Raw genomic sequence first — 25,631 nt, forward strand, 5'->3', positions numbered from 1 at the left:
GGTGGTACTGTTTACAAGCAAAATTATAATGAATTAAATCATGGGGTAAGATAATAATCTATGAAACAAAATGCTTTACATGAGATGTGTAAGGGAAAACAGATTTTTAACATTACTCAAAAGCTCTGCTTCCCTTGTAGCTCAGTCAAAGAATCCATCTGCAATGCAGCAGACCTGGGTTCAATTCCAGGTTGGGAAGATCCCCTGGAGAAGGAAATGGCAACCCACTCCAGTATTCTTGCCTGGAGAATCCCACCGACAGAGGAGCCTGGCAGGCTATAGTCCATGGTGTTGCAAAAGTCAGACACAACTTAGTAACTAAACTACTACAAAAGCTCTAATATAAAATTCAGTTCAGTTCAGTTCAGTCACTCAGTCATTAGATAACAGTAAAATTCTCTTTCTCACTATAAACACACAATATGCTTTTAAGAATTTAGCTCATGTTAGTGTTGAAGCATCCACATCAGCTAATACAATTTTGAAACTTTGTTAATTTTCAAATCAATCACACAGCTAGAACAGTAAAGCAGTTAAAGCAAGTTCCCTGAGGAAGACATTCTAAGGTGCCCTTGTCTCTTTTCTGAAATTCTTTCCCTATCCTGCTTCTCCCATGTTCTTTATCTGGTGCTCATCCCAGGCCACCATAAATAAATGTGCACACACACCGCTCCCCTCCACATTAGTCTTCCATTTGCAATAACCTTAACACCCAGGAATCACCATGCAAACACAATTATAAATCACAATTATCTAATCGTAATTATATAAATAAATATAAATCACAATTATAAATGAATGAGTGAATGAATAAATAAATAAATGAGTAGGATTCCTTTAAATCAGCTGATTTTTAAAAAGAGATTAAAAAAAAATAAAACCCAAAGTAAAACCAATTTTTCACTTCCTGCTTGCCGTTTTACCACAGAAGGAGCTGAGGTCTAGGCTGGAGATACAACTGCCAGACTCAGGGAAGGAACCTGCTCTGCTTTCTCACTCATCTCTCTGGAGCAAACTGAAGACAGGAGCTTGGCCTCAAGGAGGCAGGTAAGTGAAGGAAAAGGAGGGAATTAGGTAGACAGAGAGATACAACAATATACTCAGAAACTAAAAAAAACAAACAAACAAAAATCGGGAATAGGGACAGTCAGAGATCAAGGCAGATTAAGGCACAATGAGAACACAAATATGAATCTAACATTCTCATTGTTCCAATAAACAGCTCCAAATCTGAGAGAAAGGGAGCACATTAATAAAAGAGACAAACAATTTGGTAACTTCTATTGTCAAATAAAAATAAATCTACACTGACATAAAAAGAGACTTCATTTGAAAGGATTATTGCAATCAAGGGAAAGAGACTATTGTAATTGAGAAAACAATTTAAACAGAACTGCAAGCATCTCAAAGGAAAGGTAGACAGCAATTTTCTTTTGTAGGGAAGGGTCAACAGGCTAGAATGAACACAGAATAGAGGGTGTGTATAAAAGGAAATATTTTTATTCTTACGAGGAATCATTAAGGAGGGGTTGTATGCTGGATCAGAACGAGGATGGGTCAACCTTAAGGGGGCTAAAAGGAAGAGAAGTTTAATTAATGTTTAGTTTCAAACACCAATTGATCAGGGGGACAAACAGCTCAGTGAAAGTTTCATGAGGCAAAGAATGGAATTTAAAGGGTCTTTGTCTAATTTCATATTTAAAACATGTAGCCAAGAAAGAACTGCTGTATAACAATAAAGAAAGAAAGAAAAGCAGTTAATTTTTAAAACTTGGGTTTGTGTCTGGCCTCCTTATAAGTAATAGGGGAACACACAAATGAGTCCTACCAAAGTCATATGCAAAACGGGGGCTCTTTGCAGTAAGTTAATTATCAGAACACAAAAGGTTGCATGGATTTCTTTTAACCATCACTGCTTTTCAAGAGCAAAGGACTCATGAAAAGTTTACTTTATTATGACTCATGTAAGTAAGAGGTGCTATAGCTAATACAGAGAAGAGGGGAACTAACTGGACCTGGAAGAATAAAGGAAGGTTTCACAAATAAGGCAAATTGGGTTAGCAGTATAGGATCCTGGGAAATGCTCATCTACTATAATATTTTGCTGATCTAATATTTGAATTGATATAAAACATTAACAGGACAACGTTAACTTTAATTACATACTTACAGAATCCCCACCAAGACTCAAAGATGGTCTGGCAATTGAGGCATATATACTATCTCAAGCTAAGGAGGAGGCAGTAGGGGTCTGGGGCTTCAAAGAGGAGGGGGGCAGTTAAGCAGATGGGAAGAGCAAATGATTGTTAAGCAAATGTTTACGATGCCATGCAAATATGTCTTTCTGATAAAAAAGCTGTCTCTGGTAATAGCTCTTTCTGGTACAGTGTTAGTCTCTCAGTCACTCTACTCTTTGCTACCCCACGGACTGTAGCCCACCAGGCTCCTCTGTCCATGGAGTTCTCCAGGCAAGAATACTGAAGTGGGTTGCCATTTCCTTCTCTAAGACTTTCTGGTACAAGCCCTCTATATAATTCTTTCAGGCAGTTCAAGGAGAGGTAAAAAATCTTTTCCTGAGTCTGCTGGGTCTTAAATGCCTTCTGTTCAGAACAATCCACATGTCAAAGTGGCAGATTTGGAGGTGGCATATTCTGCTGCACCTCAACATACAGGGTAAACAAAACTGTGAGATTGAGGCAAGATGACAGAGTACAGCTTTTATGGGAAGAAAGTGAACTAAAAGTTCAGAAAAGGAAAAAGAGTGGTTGTAAAAAGAATTAGGTTGGGACTTCCCTGGCAGTCCAGTGGTTAAGACTTCACTTTTTGAGGTTTGATCCCCAGTGGGGGAGCTAAGATGCCAACTGCTTTGCAGCCAGATAACCAAATCATAAGAGAGAAGTAATATTATAACAGAAGGCTCAGACGGTAAAGCGTCTGCCTACAATGCTGGAGACCGGGGTTCAATGCTTAGGTCGGGAAGATCCTTTGGAGAAGGAAATAGCAACCCACTCCAGTACTCTTGCCTGGATAATCCCATGGACAGAGGAGCCTGGAAGGCTACAGCCCCTGGAGTCACAAAGAGTCGGACACAATTGAGCAACTTCATTTCACATTTCAAAGAAGAAAAGGGGTGACTGGGTTGATTGTTGCCAGATTGTGAGGGGGATTGAATGCTAAGACCAACTAATTTGATCATATCATAAACCAATGAGGATTTTTGAGTTTTGTAAACAAGTTAATGACTTAGCTATGAGTTTCAGGATGCACTGTGAAAGGTGGACCATACAAGGAAAGATATACAGATTTGAGAGCTTCTTATACAGAACAGTCAAATAGCACAAACTAATGCCCAGCATTTAGTAGGTAACTAACAGGGACATAGTTTAGGTGAAGAAGTAGGAAACAATGGCTTGCAAGAAATAAAAGGTGCCCACATCACCATTTGCCCATCAAAATAGAAAAATACCCCCAAAAGGCCAGAGTTAGGAATTCAAAATAAGTTTCTAACTGGATAAGCCATTCAACACCATGAATCCAAGTCCATGGAGGAGCTACAGAAATAATAAAATCTACAGTAGGAGGTAGAGTTTAAGAGGCAAGCTAACATTTTGTTAGTTTTTTCTCTTTTATTGAGATATAATTCATATATAATATCAGTTAAGCTGTGCAACATGACTCCATATGTGTATATATTGCAAAATGATAACCCACAGCAAGCCTAGTAAAATCCATCACCACACAGTTATACTTTACTTTTCCTTATGATGAAAAAATGTTAAGGTCTTCTTAGAAACTTTCAAGTCACAATAGTGTACTATCAACTACAGTCATCATGCTGCACATAACATCCCCAGGACTCACTCCTTTATAACTGGAAATGTCAGCCTTTGTACCTCCTTCACCCGTTTTCCATTCTTCTCCCCCACCCTCTGGCAGCCACCCATCTGTTCTCTGTATCATTTAGTTCGTGTTTGGTTATGTTATGTTTTATCTTAGCTTCCATATGTAAGTGAGATCATATGGTATTTATCTTTGTCTGACATTTTACTTAACATAAAGCCCTCAAGGCAAACCATGTTGTCACAAATGGCAGGATTTATTTCTCTTTCTCTCTCTCTTTTTTTTTTTTTTTGCTGAATAATATTCCATTAGAAATGGACCAACTTTCTTTATCCATCCATCAATCAATGAACATTTATGTTGCTTTCCACTTTGGTTGTTGTAAATAATGCTGGAATGAACCTGGTCAGGGAAGGCGAGGATCTTTTCAAATTAGTATTTTCTTTTCCTTTAGATAAATACCCAGTGGTGTCATTGGTGGATCAAGATATTTGCTAGAAACTGGAAAAGGCTAGACACTGCATAAAGAGCCTAAAGCAGCTCACGATTAGCAGCAGACTCTAAACACATATTCTAACTACATGATCAAAAGCAGTCTCAGGTTACTCTCCATCCAATTATCTGATTGTTTCTTTGCTAACACTTAACCTGAAATTATTTTCCTTCTTCAAATATTTTGAAGTTTATGGTCTGCTTCCCTCAGGTAGAGGTAAACACTGCAGAGGCAGGGATCTAACCTGCCTTATTCATTAGTCAACACTAGTACCTAAAACATTTCCCAGCATGCTGAAAGCCCTCAATAAATATGTGTGAGATAAATGCTGACATTTAAAAAATATTTCCCAAAGTTCCAATCAGCAGTACTTGTATGATCTCATTCACTCAAAAGTACGTTATCATGATGGGTACAAGGGAGGAGAGATGGTCCACAAAGAGGAGCTCCCAGGTTTAACAGGATAGAAAGCTGGAAAGGCTCCCTGGACTGGATAACTAGAATGTGAATATCAGGCTTCTAGAGAACTTTTTCTAGAAAAAGGTGAGGGCAGAAGTGAAACTAAATAATAATAAATGGATAGGATGCATTCAGCTATTTATCTCATCAACAAACATTTACTGAGCCAGAAGTGCTAAATTTGAAATTCCTTTTAGAGACATCTGGCAATAAAGGAAATATAAAGAAAAGCTTATGGAGGAGGCAAGATCCACTCTATATTTAAACATAATGGGAAGATGCGGGTTTTCTTATCCAAAGTGAAGCAATCACAAAAGTAAAATATTCAAGATATTTGACACCCAAGAATAAGAAAAAGATAGAAAGAAAAAGCCCAAGGGAGGTGAGTAGCAGCAGGATTTAGAGGACAGAGTTAGTATTGCAAAGAGGTTAGGGATGCCTCTTCCTTAGGGACCAGAGGGAAGAACACAAGAATGGATAATAGAGTCTTAATTTGAAGGTGACAATATTTGAAGATGAGGAAGATCTGACCACATAGCTTCTACACTCTGTAAAAATGGAAAGGGACATCACCAAATGCGAAAAGAGCCTCAACTAATGCTCTCTTTGATGTAATCTTTCCTGCATTCATAGACCCCTCTCTATGGGGTCTCTTCTGGACTGTTGGTTCAAAGGACCTACTCAGCCTTTTTCATATTTATCTCTTTAGCCCCATTGTCTCAAAAAGTGCCTGGCACTTAGGAGTAGACCAGTAAGTGTAAATTATATGTAAACTTATGAAGATGAGTCATTTGATTGTGGGAAGTGAAGAAGAGAATGAAGAAGAATGAAACTAGACTCTTGGGGCCTGAGACACTGGGGAGATGGCAATAGAATGGATGCGCCGAGAAAACAAAAGGCAGAGAGAGGTTTAAACAAGTTACTGGGTGCAAGTGGGGATGCACTTATGTTCCACCTCAAGGGTCTCACTTGCTGGTAAGAAGTACAACTCTGCCCTAGGCTGTTCCCAAGCTGGTTTCACATTCCCTTGGGCCCCCAGGGATTCAACTTTTTTCTTCCGTCTCCTCAGTTATCTAAAAACATCCTCTACACACTTGGCTGCTCCTGGCTCAGGTCCCAGTTCAGTTTCTTTCTGTCCTCAAGACAATGCCTCAGGTTTCAACTGTAGCTAGGGCATTTGCTACTAATCGCTAGGTACATGAAGGCAAAAACGTAAAAACCAAGGAAAGGGAAAAGTTCTTCTCTTGTTTTGTGGTTTTACAATGCTCCCAGAAGCCTCACTAGTCTAAAAGCAAATTAGAATATAGGAATAAAATGGTCTCATGGAAGTCATGTCTAAGTGTAAGCATGTACTCCCACATAAATGAGCCTGTGTTCTTGCACTTGAAAGGTCTCACAGAAGATGGAAACATGTGGCTTCCTCTATCCTAGTTTAAAATTATATTCTTATTTTATGTCAATTTTATTGAGAAATGACCTATGCACAAACAAACGTATCCTTTTAAGGTAAATATTTTGATGAATTTTGCCAAGTTGAGACCACTAAACCCTTGAAACCATTCCCATGATCAAGACAGAAAATGTTTTCATGATCCCCCAAAATTTACAGTGCCCCTTTGCAGTCTATTCCTCCCTCTGCTCCAGGCCCGGGCAACCAGATATGCTTTGGCTTACTATAAATTAGTTTGCATTTTATACAAATGGAATAATACAATAAGTATTCTTTCATTGTTGCCTTCTTTCAGGCAGCATAATAAATTTTAAATTCAACCATGTTTTTGCTTGTATGAGTAGTTATCCATTTCTATTATTAAGCAGTATTTTATTGTATAGTGTATTTCGCTTAGCTATTAGATTGGCCAGGAAGTTCATTCAGGGCATGTTACACAAAACCCAAAAGATCTTTTTGGCCAACCCAGTATCTATCTATTTATGGACATTTTGAGTATTTTCAGTTTTTAACTATTATGCAAAAATCTACTAGGACATCTATACATGAATCATTGTGTGGACAAAAATTTTAATTCTCTTGGATAGATATCTAGAAGTGCAATGTCTGAGTCACATGGTGTGTGCATGTTCACAAGTGCCTAACAAGTTTCTGAAATGGTTACTACCAATAGTGAGGCTGTTCTAGCTGCTCTATATCCTCTCTGACACTTGATATTGTCAGTCTTCTTAATTGTAGCCTTTCTAATGAGTTTGTTCTGTTTTGTCATTGCAGTTTTAATTTGAATTTCCCTAATGACTAATGACATTGACCATCTTTTCATGCACCTACTGACCACTCAACATCTTCTTTAATGAAATCAGCTACTCAAACACTTCGCCCTATTCTTACTACATTCTCTTACATATTATTGAACTGTAAGAGTCTTTATATAATTTGGATACCAGTTTTTTGTCCGATATATTCATTGAAAATATCTCTTCCATTCTTTAGTTAGACCTTTAATTGACTTAATGTAATTTTCAGAGAGAGCCAAATTTTTCATTTTGATTCTCTAGTTGATCAGTTTTTTTATGGCTCATGATTTTAGTGTCCTAAGAAAGTTTTGCCTACTGCAAGGCCATGAATATTAATATTTTTCACTCTTCTTTCACTCAGAAGTTTAATAGGTTAATTTTCACATTTAAGTTTTGGTCTATTTTGAGTTATTTTGGGTGTGGTGTGATGAGCTATTTTGGGTGTGGTATAAAGCAGGGTCAATGATCAGATTTTTTCAACATGGATATCTAATTGTCCCAGCACCATTTGTTGAATAGATTTTCCACTCTTCTTTGCAAATCGCTGTAGTGTATACATATGAGTGTATTTCTAGATCCTCTGTACTCTTCCATTTCCATGGACTTATATCTGTCTTCATTAATACCATCTTGTTCTTGGTAGCTGTATGCAAGTCTTAAAATGGGACAATGTATTGACCTCTTTCTTTTTATATACACACCCAAACCACATATACATGTGCAATTTCCTTAGGACAAAAGAGTCAAAAAAATTCCTATTTCTGAGAGAAGACATCTTGAGTTTGAATAGCTTAAAGCTTCCTGACAATCTCAGCAAGTTGGAATTAATAGTATTCATGAACTTTAACAAGCTAGAGAGCAATATAGATTAGAAAAGTGAACAAATATCTGAACTTTTATAACATCTGTGTCATCAACTATATCCCTTCTACTGAATTTCTGCTAAATATGGCTAAGAGGCCTATTCTCCACAGTCTTCCTCTTTAGAATCTGAGGTGTAATAGAAAGGAACTTTGAGTTAGGGGGTGTCACAGATCTCTAAATACACGTTATCTGAATACAAGTTATTTTCCTATCACATAGATGTCCCCACAACTTTATCTGTGTTTTTCTTAGACAACAGGAAATTTTTTTTAAATTAAATTTTCATTTTTACTTTATTTTACTTTACAAGATTGTATTGGTTTTGCCATACATTGACATGAATCCACCACGGGTGTACATACAATCCCAAACATGAACCCCCCTCCCACCTCCCTCCCCATGACATCCCTCTGGATCATCCCCGTGCACCAGCCCCAAGCATACTGTATCCTGCATCGGACATAGACTGGCAATTCGATTCTTACATGATAGTATACATGTTTCAATGCCATTCTCCAGGAAATTAAACAAAGAATTATGCTCTCCTTTTTTACAGGGGCAAGTCATTTAATAATAAGCCTAAATTTACCTTCTAGTCTCTGAAAATCTCCATTTCCCAGTGGCCTGACTCTTATCCTAAAGAACTACAATTCTGCCTCTAATCCTGTCCAACTGTACCCTCAAATCTGTCTCAGACTGACCATGTTCAGGCTTTTTAGCTCAGGAAAACAAACAGGTTCTCAGGGGGTTTTCCATAGAAGGTCTGAGATTCTCTGCTTTCTGTTCATGTGACAATGAAGATTTGAGCCCAATAACCATAAAACATGTGCCTGTGACTTTACCCTAATTAGGAACAACACAGATTAACTTGACAGTCCTCCTGGCATGGAACAAAGACTGCTTTGGTCTTCTCACCTGGTCTCTTTGTTCCTTCTTCCACTGACCATGACTTCTCAAACCATATGGAAGATCATGAGATTAGAGTCTACCAGTATTTATAGTTTAATGAAGTATCCCAAATTGACCACATAACCATGCCCAGATGGAGTATTAGAACACTGTCCATATTCCAGAACAATCTCTCATACTCTTAGCTACTTCTTTTCATTAATCTCTCTACTTCCTAACAGTTTACACTAGTCATTACTCAGACTTGTGATATTACAAATTCGTTTGGCAGGTACTTATCTTTCTGTATATGAAACCATATTATATGTATTCTTTTGTATTTGGCTTGTTTCAAAACTTAAAATTGTGAGATTTACCCATATTGTTGCGTATCACCATGATATCATTTTTATTATTGTATCAATAAGTCACTTTTTATTTACCATGTGACTGTGAAAGGACATCAGGATGGTTTCCAGTTTTTTACTTTTATGAATAGTGGTGCTATGAACATTCTGGTGGATAAGTCTTGATGTGTGTTTACACACAGTTCTACTAGCATATACATAAGGGTGAAAATTTTGACTTATTCCTGTCACTTATTTACATGTACCCATAATTTCTTCTTTTGAAGCTTTTTTTGTCTACTTTTGTGATACCAATTGAGATTTCTTTATTTCATTTTATGATTTCATTAGTTAGGATGATGGACAGAAAAGCCTGCGGGACTACATTCCATGTGGTCACAAAAAGTTGGACATGACTGAGCATGCACACACAGAGAGAAAAAGTAATCACCCTGTAATGTCATTACTAACTTTCATTTTTATATGTCACATTCAAAAATAAATTTTTACCAGCTTGGTACATTTTTATTCTCATTACCATGAAACATAAACACACACAGAGTATCCTCACCTATACCACCTTGTGGTGTATTGAGCTAACTGGAATTTTTTAAGTTTTTATTAAGTATATTTGTTTCATAATATTGTGTTAGTTACTACTGTACAGCAAAGTGAATCAGCTATTCAAATACATATATCCTCTCTTTTTTTGGATTTCCTTCCCATTTAGGTTACCACAGAGCACTGCGTACAGTTTCCTGTGCTATACAGTAGGCTCTCATTTGTTATCTATTTTATACATAGTATGTATATGTCTGTCCCAACCTCCCAATTCATCCCGTCCTCCTTTCCCCCTTGATACCTATCTATGTATTTGTTCTCTACATCTGTGTCACTATTTCTGCTTTATAAATAAGATCATCTATGGCAATTCTTTCCAATTCCACAAATATGCATTAATATATGATATTTGTTTTTCTTTTTTTGACTTAATTCACTCTGTATAAAAGTCTCTAGGTCCATCCACATCTCTACAAATGACCCAATTTCATTCCTTTCTATGACTGAGTAATATTTCATTGTGTATATGTACCACTTCTTCTTTATCCATTTCTCTCTTGATGGACACTTAGGTTGTTTCCATATCCTGGTTATTGTAAATGGTGCTGCAATGAACATGTGTCTTTTTGAAATATGGTTTTCTTTGGGTAACTGCCCAGTAGTGGGATTGCTGGGTCACATTTTAGTTCTATTTTTAGTTTTTTAAGGATCATGGAAAAAGCAAGAGAGTTCCAGAAAAATATCTATTTCTGCTTTATTGACTATGCCAAAGCCTTTGACTGTGTGGATCACAATAAACTGTGGAAAATTCTGAGAGAGTTGGGAATACCAGACCACCTAACCTGCCTCTTGAGAAATCTGTATGCAGGTCAGGAAGCAACAGTTAGAACTAGACATGGAACAACAGACTAGTTCCAAATAGGAAAAGGATTGCGTCAAGGCTGTATATTGTCACCCTGCTTATTTAACTTCTATGCAGAGTACATCATGAGAAATGCTGGACTGGAAGAAATACAAGCTGGATTCAAGATTGCCGGGAGAAATATCAGTCACCTCAGATATGCAGATGACACCACCCTTATGGCAGAAAGTGAAGAGGAACTAAAAAGCCTCTTGATGAAAGTAAAAGAGGAGAGTGGAAAAGTTGGCTTAAAGCTCAACATTCAGAAAACAAAGATCATGGAATCCAGTCACATCACTTTGTGGGAAGTAGATGGGGAAACAGTGGAAACAGTGTCAGACTTCATTTTTGGGGGCTCCAAAATCACTGCAGATGGTGACTGCAGCCATGAAATTAAAAGATGCTTACTCCTTGGAAGAAAAGTTATGACCAACCTAGATAGCATATTCAAAAGCAGAGACATTACTTTGCCGACTAAGGTCCATCTAGTCAAGGCTATGGTTTTTCCAGTGGTCATGTATGGATGTGAGAGTTGGACTGAGAAGAAGGCTGAGCGCCGAAGAATTGATGCTTTTGAACTGTGGTGTTGGAGAAGACTGTCGAGAGTCCCTTGGACTGCAAGGAGATCCAACCAGTCTATTCTGAAGGAGATCGCCCTGGGATTTCTTTGGAAGGAATGATGCTAAAGCTGAAACTCCAGTACTTTGGCCACGTCATGCAAAGAGTTGACTCATTGGAAAAGACTCTGACGCTGGGAGGGATTGGGGGCAGGAGGAGAAGAGGACGACAGAGGATGAGATGGCTGGATGGCATCACGGACTCGATGGACATGAGTCTGAGTGAACTCCAGGAGATGGTGATGTACAGGGAGGCCTGGCGTGCTGCAATTCATGGGGTTGCAAAGAGTCGGACATGACTGAGCGACTGAACTGAAGGAATATTTATACTGTTCTCCTTAATGGCTATGTCAATTTACATCCCACCAACAGTGCATGGGTTTCCCTTTCTCCATACCCTCTCAAGCATTCATTGCTTGTATGAACTAGCTAGAATTTTCATTATAACTGTTTTCAATTTTTACCTTATACAATAAAAATCATTTACACTAGTAGCTTTACTTTTTCCTTTACTAATTTGGTTGACAGATAATCTTAGGATCCAAATCATATTCCTTAAGAATATTGAACATAGTGCTATAATATCATGTGTCAACACCATGCTACTACTGGGAACTCTGACATCTGTCTGCTTTTATTAATAATATATCTATAAATAACCAAGATTGTTCATTTGCTTAATATTCAAACTCCTTACTATGTATTCTATGAATAGGAGAGTATTTCCAGGATATAGTAAACAGAGTTGTTTCTGTTGTTAACTTCATATAACATTTGATCTAAATTTTCATTATGGCCAATCAGGCCTACTACAGCTCTGGGAAATAGTCTATTTTTTTTTCTTTGGTAATTTCTGAAATTATCAGAAATTTCAGGTAATTTTTCTGACCATATTAGACTCAGTCACATGTCAGCAGCATTTCTGGATCTAGCCTACCTCTCTCCTTAAAAAGCTTTATACCTCTGCACAGGCCTTTCCATTTCTTTATCCTTTGAAGTTAAACTCTTAAAAAATTTAACTCAGCTGAACATTCTTCTAGCACAATAGTTGAATTTTCATGTGTATTCATTCAAATACTGAGACAGAAAGAGTACCTCCACTGGAAACTAAGAAGTAAAGAGAGTCAAATGATACATCATCATGTTCAGGCCAACAGAAATGGCAAATTTATTTTTTACACTTCGAACTTTTCTCCACTAAAAAATGTTTTCCTAGAAGAGAGTTTTTTTTTTTCTTTTTAATGTGATTCACCACTTGGCAGCATTTGTAAAATGAAAGTTGAGGTGCTTATAAAAACCATAGTTCCTGAGCAATAAGCTAGACCCTCCATGTCAGATTCACTGTGAGTGGAGCTGGGAATCCACATTTTTAAGATGTCCTCAGGTAATCATTCCTCAATATAAAGTCTGAGGACAACTACTTTCAAAGATTAACTCATGTTTTTAACTTTAATTTGGTTTAAAACCAAGTCAAATTCAATCAGTCAGAAGAGTGAGGACATTACAATCCTTAACACCTGCATTAATTTGTTGCAATTTCTGCCTGTTTTGAATAGACTCTTGACTTCTTTAAATCCATCTCTATAATTTGGCACACAAATTGACCAAAATTATATACTTCCCTGGTGACTCAAACAGTAAAGAAACTGTCTGAAATGCAGGAAACATGGGTTTGATCCCTGGGTTTGGAAGACTCCCTGGAGAAGGGAACAGCAACCCACTCCAGTATTCTTGCCTGGAGAACTCCATGGACAGAGGAGCCTAGCAGGGTACATACAGCTCATAGCGTCACTAAGAGTTGGAGAAAACTAAGAGACTAACATTTCACTTCATATTCATATTATAAGAAAGGTAGAGAAACCATTGATAAAATCATTCCATCACCATGAAGAATGGCTAAATAATCTACCTCTAGTCCAAAAGTCCTTCCCTGTAGGCAAAAGCAAAGCAGACAAGAACTAAAAGAATCTTTTCTTCTCCTCATCCTTCTTCCTGCTACACATACCTCTACTTCTCTTTCATTGAACAGCGCCAGTATCAGCTGTGAGGCACACAAAGCTACAAAGAATGACTCATTGACATTGGAAACTATTAGAACAAGTGCCTTATACACACGTGCTCAAATATACACACTATTTTGTATGTATTTTTCTTTCAGAATAAGTCGATAAAAGACAAAAGAGAATCTTCAACAATGATATAGTTCTATGACTATTACTGTTACTAGATCCCTGCTGGAACTGACAAACGTGATTTTTATGTGACTTCAGAGGACTTCTTCCCAGACACTCTAGTTGGAGGTGGAAGGGAGGGATCCTCGTATACAATTTAAGTGTAAAATTGATTTACTCTTGAGGAAAATACTAGTGTCTTCTGGAACTACATACACCTAGTAAAGGCCTCTGCATTCATCTTCAGCAGAGATCATTTTTGTTAGGTTACAATAGATACCAAGGATTCAGTCTTTAGCAAGAATTAAATATATGGATTGATTTCCACATTACACTTTCTGTAGTCAATATAAAATCTTATTTTTACCATGCTGCTTGATGATCAAAGGTTGTGTCCATTGGGGTATAAACCAATGCTTTCAAATCACAGGCAGATCATCTCCTAATGTGGGGATATATCCATAGTGTGCCAGTTCCCTTCAGGGAAGGTAATCTTGAAAAATATCTTCTGACACATTCAACTCCTACCCATCACTCAGCACACTTACTCATGGAGAATGAAGAATGACAGGACCCTGACAGTGTAACAGGACAGACAGACTCCCTAGCTTTCCAGTGCCACAACAATATCTGTCCAAATCTGAACCAGACTATCCAGTGGAAACAATCTTTGAGAAGTCTACCCTTCCCTATATGTGTCTTTGTCTGTGCCCTCGAACTGGCAGCTCTGAGAATTCTAGGCCAGTAGTCTTAGTCTTAAAGTCTTGGAAGGAAAAAGCAGCTACAGCTACTGTTCTATACTTTTTGTTCTTTCCTAACCTATATGGAGGTCAATGACTATGGGATTTCAAATGCTGAAGAGGCCTTCTTTGGGTTACAGTTTCCCACATCTCCTAGGGAAAGCATCTCCGCCTTTTGAGACAACAAGAAAATAATAGAATTGCTAAAACATTAGCAGAAAAGACAAACAGCATCTCCATTAACTTTCAGTCTATACCAAAATTTTGAAAGTTATATTCCATGTGGCAACAATTTTCATATTGCTGTTTCCTATTCTTTCCTAATTGGAAATTTCCAATGCTATTTCCTAATATTGCCTATTATCTCATGGCAGAAGCTTCAGGAGATGGGAAGTCACTTCTGAAAGAAAACCTACAGGATCAGTGTTCCTGACTGCAGTTGTGGTATGTAGTTTCTAGTTAAAGTAAAAATCAAATGAACAAAAAACCTTGGCCTTAATTTAGACCCTTAAGTCTTGATCTTTCCTTTCATTCTCCAATGTATGTAAGCTTCCCAATCTTTATTGGACTTGACATATCATCATTAAGCCCTATATTTATTCTCCCTGGAGTGGTGTGGGTCTGACATTCTACTTTCAGTCTTCATGGTCTCCTGGAGATTGGAACCTGCTTCTACCTTGGGGAGCTTCTCTTTTTCCTACATTTCCATTCTTGGTCCCATAAGGATGCTCTAGTCCTTGGAATTTATTCATCCCATTCAAACAGCCTTTTCTCTTTTCATGATGTTTTCCCTTGCCACTTTTCAGGTTATTTTAGTTCATAGGGCAATCTTAACTGAATATCGTCTCTTAAAATTTGCCTCTACTGCCTGGAATAGCTTTAGGCACCAAATGAATTTCATGTACAGAATAGCTCAGTTATAATCCTAAACGACCTAAACTCCAAGTCCCTTTGGTCAACTGAAAGGATATCTTCAAGGTTATATGTATCTTCATATAACAGCCATCTTACTTGTTTGGATGGCATATACTCCCTGGGCTATGCTTCTCTCTTAATTCCTTTCTCTACTCTACCCTGATGCATTGAAAAATTCCCTGGAACCTGATCTGTATATGTATTCCTTCCAAGTTCCCTGGTTTAGGTCTTCAAGTCTCCATTAACAGTTCCCCTCTCCAGATTTTCCTAAACTGTGAAGCATACTCTTATAAGTAAGAGAATCTGATTCTCCTTTGGCTAGGTGGTGGCAAACTCCTTCATATCCACTTCCCCTTCAGTGGGATTTACCTCATTGAGTCCCACATCCCTCTGGGCACCGAGACTGTGGTTCCAACGGAGACTTTAGAAAAATCAAAAGACAGGAGGTGTTAACATTTATTGAGCTCTTCAGTTCAGTTCAGTAGCTCAGTTGTGTCCGACTCTTTGTGACCCCATGAGTCGCAGCACAACAGGCCTCCCTGTTCATCACCAACTCCTGGAGTTCACACAAACTCATGTCTATCGAGTCGGTGATGGAAGCCAGCCATCTCATCCTCTGTCGTCCCCTTCTCCTCATGCCCCCAATCCCTCCCAGCATCAGAGTCTTATAGTCAACTCTTCACATGAGGTGGCCAAAGTACTGGAGTTTCAGCTCTAGCATCATTCCTTCCAAAGAAATCCCAGGATTGATCTCCTTCAGAATGGACTGGTTGGATCTCCTTGCATCCAAGGGACTCTCAAGAGTCTTCTCCAACACCACAGTTCAAAAGCATCAATTCTTTGGCGCTCAGCCTTCTTCACAGTTCAACTCTCACATCCATACATGACCACAGGAAAAACCATAGCCTTGACTAGACAGACCTTAGTCGGCAAAGTAATGTCTCTGCTTTTGAATATACTATCTAGGTTGATCATAACTTTTCTTCCAAGGAGTAAGTGTCTTTTAATTTCATGGCTGCAATCATCATCTGCAGTGATTTTGGAGCCCCCCAAAATTAAGTCTGACACTGTTTCCACTGTTTCCCCATCTATTTATGTCAAATACTGGACTGAGGACTTCTCATATGCTTACCACTTGGCACGCAAATGAGTGTAGCTCCATGATTCAAGGCCTACCCAATGACCTCCCTTTGCTGCTAAACAATAGAATGTAGCAGAGATGAAGAAATTTTCAAATAAAATTAAGGACCCAAATCAATTGATTTTGCTTTAACCAAAAGGAAAATTATCCTGGATAGGCTCAACTTAATCAGACAAAAGGCCTTAAGAGAGACTCAGCCCTTCTTTAGAAATAATTTTCCCTCCTGCTGACTTGCAGAAGTAAGCTATCATGTTGAAGGAAGGCCTATGGAAAAGATAATGTGGCCAGGAACTGTGAACAGTCCTAAAAATCACAAGAAAATTAATTCTGTCAATATGTATAAGCTAAGAGCAGCTATTATAGTTGAAACTCTAGATGAAAATACAACTCAGTCAACACCTGGAGTGCTGCCTTATAAACGTTGAATACAGCACGCAGCTAAGTCTTGCCAGACTCCTGACAGTAACTGGGATATCTGTGTTTTGAGTTGTGGTAATCCATTTTCTAATCTTTAAGTATGCTGCAGTGAGAGCTCAGAAGTAATTGAGGAACATGTTATTAGAAACAGAAGGAGGAAGATTCTTGTTACAAAGTGATAAAAAAAAAACTTAGCAAAATTTAGCTGCCATCTGTGGGGTTGCACAGAGTTGGGCACGACTGAAGTGACTTAGCAGCAGCAGCAGCATAGATTGCTTTGGGTAGTATATTCATTTTCACTATATTGATTCTTCCAATCCATGAACACGGTATATTTCTCCATCGATTAGTGTCCTCTTTGATTTCTTTCACCAGTGTTTTATAGTTTTCTATATACAGGTCTTTTGTTTCTTTAGGTAGATATATTCCTATATATTGTTCTTTTCATTGCAATGGTGATTGGAATTGTTTCCTTAATTTCTCTTTCTATTTTCCCATTATTAGTGTATAGGAATGCAAGGGATTTCTGTGTGTTGATTTTATATCCTGCCACTTTACTATTTTCATTGATTAGCTCTAGTCATTTTCTGGTGGTCTTTAGGGTTTTCCATGTAGAGGATCACGTCATCTGCAAACAGTGAGAGTTTTACTTATTCTTTTCCAATTTGGATTCCTTTTATTTCTTTTTCTGCTCTGATTGCTGTGGCCCAACTTCCAAAACTATGTTGAATAGTAGTGGTGAGAGTGGGCACCCTTGTCTTGTTCCTGATTTTAGGGGAAATGCTTTCAGTTTTTCACCATTGAGGATAATGTTTGCTGTGGGTTTGTCATATATAGCTTTTATTATGTTGAGGTGTGTTCTTCTATTCCTGCTTTCTGGAGGGCTTCTTATCATAAATGGATGTTGAGTTTTGTCAGAGGTTTTATCTGCATCTATTGAGATAATCATATGGTTTTTATTTTTCAATTTGTTAATGTGGTGTATTACATTGATTGATTTGTGGATATTGCAGAATCCTTGCATCCCTGGGATAAAGCCCACTTGGTCATGATGTATGGTCTTTTTAATGTGTTGTTGGATTCTGATTGCTGGAATTTTGTTAAGGATTTTTGCATCTATGTTCATCAATGATATTGGCCTGTAGTTTTCTTTTTGTGTGGCATCTTTGTCAGATTTTAGCATTAGGGTGATGGTGGCCTCATAGAATGAGTTTGGAAGTTTACCTTGCTCTGCAATTTTCTGGAAGAGTTTGAGTAGGATAGGTGTTACTTATTCTTTAAATTTTTGGTAGAATTCAGCTGTGAAGCCGTCTGGACCTGGGCTTTGTTTTCTGGAAGGTTTCTGATTACAGTTTCAATTTCCGTGCTTATGATGGTCTGTTAAGATTTTCTATTTCTTAAAAGTTGTACTTTTCTAAGAATTTGTCCATTTCTTCCAGCTTGCCCATTTTATTGGCATATAATTGCTGATAGTAGTCTCTTATGATTCTTTGTATTTCAATGTTGTCTGTTGTGATCTCTCCATGTTCATTTCTAATTTTATTGATTTCTTTTTCTCCCTTTGTTGGTTTGTCAATTTTATTTATCCTCTCAATGGACCAGCTTTGGCTTTGTTGATTTTTGCTATGGTCTCTTTTGTTTCTTTTGCATTTATTTCTGCCCTAATTTTTAAGACTTCTTTCCTTCTACTAACCCTGGGATTCTTCATTTCTTCTTTTTCTAGTTGCTTTAGGTGTAGAGTTAGGTTATTTATTTGGCTTTTTTCTTGTTTCTTGAGATATGCCTGTATTGCTATGAACCTTTCCCTTAGCACTGCTTTTACAGTGTCCCACAGGTTTTGGGTTGTTGTGTTCTCATTTTCATTCATTTCTATGCATATTTTGATTTCTTTTTTGAGTTCTTCTGTGATTTGTTGGTTAGTCAGCAGTGTGTTGTTCAGCCTCCATATGTTGGAATTTTTAATAGTTTTTCTCCTGTAGTTGAGATCTAATCTTAATGCATTGTGGTCAGAAAAGATGCTTGGAATGATTTCAATTTTTTTGAATTTATGAAGTCTACATTTATGGCCCAGGATGTGATCTATCCTGGAGAAGATTCCATGAGTACTTGAGAAAAAGGTGAAATTCATTGTTTATGGGTGAAATGTCCTGATATCAATTAGATCTAACTGGTCTATTGTATCATTTAAAGTTTGTGTTTCCTTGTTAATTTTCTGTTTATTTGATCTATCCATAGGTGTGAGTGGGGTATTAAAGTCTCCCACTATTATTGTGTTGTTGTTAATTTCCCCTTTCATACTTGTTAGCATTTGTTTTACATATTGTGGTGCTCCTATGTTGGGTGTATATATATTTACAATTTTTATATCTTCTTGGATTGATCCTTTGATCATTCTGTAGTGTCTTTCTTTGTCTCTTTTCACAGCCTTTGTTTTAAAGTCTATTTTATCTGATATGAGTATTGCTACTCCTGCTTTCTTTTGGTCTCTATTTGCGTGGAATATCTTTTCCAGCCCTTCACTTTCAGTCTGTATGTGCCCGTTGTTTCGAGGTGGGTCTCTTGTAGACAACATATATAGGGGTCTTGTTTTTGTGTCCATGCAGCCAGTCTTTGTCTTTTGGTTGGGGCATTCAACCCATTTACCTTTAAGGTAACTATTGATAAGTATGATCCCGTTGCCATTTACTTTATTGTTTTGGGTTCGAGTTTATACACCCTTTCTGTGTTTCCTGTCTAGAGAAGATCCTTTAGCATTTGTTGGAGAGCTGGTTTGGTGGTGTTGAATTCTCTCAGCTTTTGCTTGTCTGTAAAGCTTTTGATTTCTCCTTCATATTTGAATGAGATTCTTGCTGGGTACAGTAATCTGGGCTGTAGGTTATTTTCTTTCATCACTTTAAATATGTCCTGCCATTCCCTTCTGGCCTGAAGAGTTTCTATTGAAAGATCAGCTGTTATCCTTATGGGAATCCCCATGTGTGTTACTTGTTGTTTTTCCCTTGCTGCTTTTAATATTTGTTCTTTGTGTTTGATCTTTGTTAATTTGATTAGTATGTGTCTTGGGGTGTTTTGCCTTGGGTTTATCCTGTTTGGGACTCTCTGGGTTTCTTGGACTTGAGTGATTATTTCCTTCCCCATTTTAGGGAAGTTTTCAACTATTATCTCCTCAAGTATTTTCTCATGGTCTTTCTTTTGTCTTCTTCTTCTGGGATTCCTATGATTCGAATGTTGGGGCATTTAACATTGTCCCAGAGGTCTCTGAGATTGTATTCATTTCTTTTAATTTGTTTTTCTTTTTTCCTCTCTGTTTCATTTATTTCTATCATTCTATCTTCCACCTCACTTATCCTATCTTCTGCCTCCATTATTCTACTGTTCGTTTCCTCCAGAGTGTTTTTGATCTCATTTATTGCATTATTCATTACATACTGACTGTTTTTTATTTCTTCTAGGTCCTTGTTAAACCTTTCTTGCATCTTCTCAATCCTTGTCTCCAGGCTATTTATCTGTAACTCCATTTTGTTTTCAAGATTTTGGATCATTTTCACTATCATTATTCAGAATTTTTTATCAGGTAGATTCCCTATCTCTTCCTCTTTTGTTTGGTTTGGTGGGCATTTATCCTGTTCCTTTACCTGCTGGGTATTCCTCTGTCTCTTCATCTTGTTTATATTGCTGTGTTTGGGGTGGCCTTTCCGTATTCTGGCAGTTTGTGGAGTTCTCTTTATTGTGGAGTTTCCTTGCTATGGGTGGGGTTGGACAGGTGGCTTGTCAAGGTTTCCTGGTTAGGGAAGCTTGTGTTGGTGTTCTGGTGGGTGGAGCTGGAACTCTTCTGTCACTTCCAAAGCTGTTCCTTCTGTTTTAGCTTCTTCTGTGTGCTGGCCTCTTCAGTGTCTAATTTCCACCCTGACACAAGGGAGCGGTGGTGGACGCGTTCTAAGGCTCACTTGTTCAGTTGTGCTGTGGGGAGGGAGGAACACTGCAAACAAATAACACTGGCGTGTGCTCGCAGTGTCTCGGCCACACTGGGTTTGCCCCTGCTGACGGCGTGTGTGCTTTCCCTGTCTACACTGCTTAGGCTCTAGGTTGCTCTGCCTGGAGCTGTCTGAGGCCAGCCCTGGGTTTTATGCACCTCCCAGGTCTAAGCCGCTCAGGTTCAGGTACTCGGGTAGTCCTCAGAGGAGCAGACTCGGTTGGGCCTGCGTTTTGTGCCCTTCCCAGGTCCGAGCAGCTCAGGTGACCAGGCGTTTGGTGAGCACAGTCGCTGCGACTTATCGCCTCCCCAATCCCTGCTGCTCAGTTTTCTGGGTATACAACCAGCGCACCTTCTCAGGTGGATGTTGACTGTCCAGAATCTGAAGAAATCTTGGTTAGCAATGAAGCCTGCTTGCAGTTAGGTAGATAATGCCTCTCTGGGGCTGCAATTGCCCCTTTCCAGCTCTGTCTGCCCTCGCCTGCCTGTCTCCAGCAGGGGATGGGCCGATCTGCAGCCGGCTAGCTCTGCTCAGTCTTTTGTTCTGTGAGCAGGCCTGGAGGTGTCTTAGGTTAGGGCTTTTTGCGTAGCTCTAGTCAGTCCTTTGGTCTGTGAGTGGGCCTGGCGGTGTCTTAGGTTAGGCCTTTTCACATGGTAGCTATCCCACAGTCTGGTTTGCTATCTCAAGTTAGTTCTCTCAGATTGCCCTCTCAGATTGGCTCTCTCAGGCCTGGTCCTTACTCTAAACAATGCAGCCCCCACCTCCCTTACAGCCCCCGCTTGCTAGTGGCAGATGCAGGCGTCTGAGCTGCTTCTCTGATGGGATTTACCTTTGGGCACGTACTCTGTGGGTTTTAATTATTTATTTATTTTTCCTCCCTGTTATGTTGCCCTCTGAGTTTCCAAGGCTCACAACAGACTCGCCAGTGAGAGTGTTTCCTGGTGTTTGGAAACTTCTCTCTTTTTTAAGACTACTTTCCTGGGATGGAGCTCCATCCCTACCTCTTTTGTCTCTCTTTTTATCTTTTCTATTTTTTTATCTTTTCTATTTTTTCCTACCTCATTTCAAAGACAATGGGCTGCTTTTCCGGGTGCCTGATGTCCTCTGCCAGCATTCAGAAGTTGTTTTGTGGAATTCACTCAGTGTTCAAATGTTCTTTTGATGAATCTGTGGGAGAGAAAGTGGTCTCCCGTCCTATTCCTCCACCATCTTAGGACCACCCCCAATTTTTGACGGAGTCTATTTTATCTGATCTTAGCACTGATATCTCAGTTCTCTTTTAGTAACTATTTGCCAGGAATGTCCTTTTCCATTCTTTTACTTTTGACCTATTTGTCTTGGATATAAAATGAGTCTTTTCTAGATAGCATATAATAGCATTTTGTTTTTTAATCTATTTTAAGAATATTTACCTTCTAGCAGAAGAGTTTAATCCATTTATAATTACTGATAATGAGACATTTATTTCTGCAATTTTGCCTTGTCTTTCATATGTTTCATATCTTGTTTGTTCCTCAATGTCACCATTAACTGCTTTCTTCTGTGTCTGGTATTTTTGTAGTGTATGATTTTTATTCTTTTCTAATCTATTTTTCTGTATATTTAAAAGTTATTTTAGCTTTGGTTGTGCTGGACCTACCTAACAATTAACCTCACAAACATGTAACAATTGTAAAAATTCTGATCCTTCATTTCTCCATACCTCCCCGTTATGTTATTGTGTCACAAATTACATCTTTCTACTTTGTGTGCCCATTTAACATAGGCTTATCATTATCACTTTATGATTTGTCTTTTTGATCAAAGTGGGAAAGAAAAAAGAGTCGCAAATGAAAAATACACTAATACTGGCTTATATATTTCTTTACCTGTGTTATTTCTTCACGTGGCTTCAAGTTTACTGTCTAGTATCCTTTCATTTCAACCTGAAGGACTCTTTAGGATTTCCTATAGGGCACATCTAGCATCACCAACTCAATGAACATGCATTTGAGCAAACTCCAAGAAATAGTGAAGGACAAGGAAGCCTGACATGCCACAGTCCACAGGGTCACAAAGAGTCGGACGAAACTCAGCGACTGAACAAAGAGGACACATCTACTAGTGATGAATTCCCTCAGCATTTGTTAATCTGGGAATGTCTAAACTTCTTTATTTTTGAATGATAGTTTTGCCAGGTATAGAGTTATGGGCTTTCTCTTTCTTTAGGTGTTTTAAATATGTCATCTCACTGCCTTCTGGCCTCCATGGTTTCTGCTAAGATGTCCAATCTTTTTCTTAATGAGTCTCCCTTATATAGGACAGTCATTTCTCTTTTGCTGCTTTCAACGTTCTTCTTTTGTCTCTGTCTGTAAATGTTTTATTATAACATGTCTTAGTGTGGATCTCTTTTGTTTTTCCTTTGTAAAGTTCATTGAGCTTACTGAATGTGTAGATTCATATATTTAAGCAAAATATGACTTATTGCTCATAGTTTCTTCAAAATTCTTTTACATTCCTTTCTCTCTATTCTCTCCTTATGAAACTTGCATTATTTGATGTTCTGTTATTGCCGGTGTCTCACAGATCTCATAGGCTCTCTTCATTTTTGTTCACTCCCTTGTCTTTATGTTCCTCAGACTGGATAATTTTAAATGACTTGTTTTCAACTTCTATGATTTTCAACGCTGACAGCTCAAATCTGATGTTAAAATTCTTAGGGAATTCATCTCCGGTGTTATAATTTTTAACCTAGAAGTAGTTTGGTCCCTTTTTATAACCTGCATCTCTTTAGAGGTGTACACTGTTTGAGGAATATCATTCCCCTGGAGTTCACAATTTTTGTCCATGATTTCCCTTAGTATTTTGAGCATATTTAAGCTAGTTGAATTAAAGGCCTAGCTGAATAACTTCTATGACTTGATTCCTCATTGATAGTTTCTATTAATTTTTCTGTGAGTGGGTCATATTTTCTTGTTTCTTTGAAAGTTTTTTAATTTTTTGTGGAAAACTGGACATTTTGAATTTTATAATAAGATAACTCTTGAAATCATAAACTTTCTCATGCTCAGGGCTTGTTTTGGTTGGTTCCTGTGAGTTTTGGTTATATGTCTAGCATTTTTCTACCTTTTCATGTAAAAATATTAGTGGTATGTGCTCTCAGAAATGTGTCCTTTATCTTATGGTAAGTTTATGCGTTGTTTGAGGTTTTTTTGCCTGGAGACAAAACAAAAACATACCCAAACAAACAACAGCAAGAAAAAAAACACCTCTCTTTGTATACTGGCTCAGTGTTTAGCATGCCTTGAATACTTTGTTGTTCAGTCACTCAGTCATATACAACTCTTAAGGACCTAATGGACTTCAGGACACCAGACTTTCCTGTCCATCACCATCTCTCAGAGCTTGCTCAAACTCATGTCCATTGAGTTGGTGATGCCATCCGACCATCTCTTCCTCTGTCATCCCCTTCCCCTCCTACCTTCAATCCTTCCCAGAAACAGGGTCTTTTCTAATGAGCCAGCTCTTCACGTCAGGTGGCCCAAGTATTGGAGCTGCAGCTTCAGCATCAGCCCTTCTAATGAATATTCAGGACTGTTTTCCTTTAGGATTGTCTGGTTTGATCTCCTGGCAGTCCGAAGGACTCTCAAGAGTCTTCTCCAACACCACAGTTCAAAATCATTAATTCTTTGGAGTTCATCCTTCTTTGTGGTCCAACTCTCACATCCATTCTTTGACATTGCCTTTCTTTGGGATTGGAATGAAAACTGAACTTTCCAGTCCTGTGGCCACAGCTGAGTTTTCCAAATTTGCTGGCATATTGAGTGCAGTACTTTAACAGCGTCATCTTGTGGGATTTGAAATAGTTCAACTGGAATTCCATCACCTCCACTAGCTTTGTTCGTACTGATGCTTTCTAAGGCCCACTTGACTTCACATTCCAAGATGTCTGGCTCTAGATGAGTGATCACACCATAGTGATTATCCAGGTCGTGAAGATCTTTTCTGTACAGTTCTCCTGGGTATTCTTGCCACCTCTTCTTAATATCTGCTGCTTCTGTTAGGTCCATACCATTTCTGTCCTTTATCAAGCCCATCTTTGCATGAAATTTTCCCTTGGTATCTCTAGTTTTCTTGAAGAGATCTCTAGTCTTTCCCATTCTGTTGTTTTACTATATTTCTTTGCATTGATCACTGAAGAAGGCTTTCTTATCTTTTCTTGCTATTCTTTGGAACTCTGCATTCAGATGCTTATATCTTTCCTTTTCTCCTTCGCTTTTTGCTTCTCTTCTTTTCATAGCTATTTGTAAGGCCTCCCCGGACAGCCATTTTGCTGTTTTGCACTTCTTTTCCATGGAGCCAAAACAAAAACAATACCGAGCTGTGGATGTGACTGGTGATAGAAGCAAGGTCTGATGTTGTAAAGAGCAATACTGCATAGGAACCTGGAATGTCAGGTCCATGAATCAAGGCAAATTGGAAGTGGTCAAACAAGAGATGGCAAGAGTGAACGTCGACATTCTAGGAATCAGCGTGCTAAAATGGATGGAATGGGTGAATTTAACTCAGACGATCATTGTATCTACTACTGCAGGCAGGAATCCCTCAGAAGAAATGGAGTAGCCATCATGGTCAACAAAAGAGTCCAATATGCAGTACTTGGATGCAATCTGAGAAACGACAGAATGATCTCTGTTCGTTTCCCAGGGAAACCATTCAATATCACAGTAATCCAAGTCTATGCCCCAACGAGTAACACTGAAGAAGCTGAAGTTGAATGAGTCTATGAAGACCTACAAGACCTTTTAGAACTAACACCCCAAAAAGATGTCCTTTTCATTATAGGGGACTGGAATGCAAAAGTAGGAAGTCAAGAAACACCTGGAGTAACAGGCAAATTTGGCCTTGAAATGCGGAATGAAGCAGGGCTAAGCTAATAGAGTTTTGCCAAGAGAATGCACTGGTCATAGCAAACACCCTCTTCCAACAACACAAGAGAAGACTCTACACATGTACATCACCAGATGGTCAACACTAAAATCAGATTGATTATATTCTTTGCAGCCAAAGATGGAGAAGC

General features: G+C 38.4%; 1 protein-coding gene across 1 annotated transcript in view; it reads left to right on the top strand.

Moving 5' to 3' along the window:
• The first annotated feature begins 926 nt into the window (after positions 1 to 926).
• The window catches only part of LOC114118411 (interferon-induced very large GTPase 1-like), a 49,106-nt gene continuing 24,401 nt past the window's right edge, over positions 927 to 25,631 (top strand). The window contains 1 exon segment of the mRNA XM_060399975.1: positions 927 to 1,047. The gene's annotated coding sequence lies outside the window, so the exon portion shown is untranslated.

The sequence above is a fragment of the Ovis aries genome, chromosome 15, assembly GCF_016772045.2.
Source record: "Ovis aries strain OAR_USU_Benz2616 breed Rambouillet chromosome 15, ARS-UI_Ramb_v3.0, whole genome shotgun sequence".
In the NCBI taxonomy this organism is placed as follows: domain Eukaryota; kingdom Metazoa; phylum Chordata; class Mammalia; order Artiodactyla; family Bovidae; genus Ovis; species Ovis aries.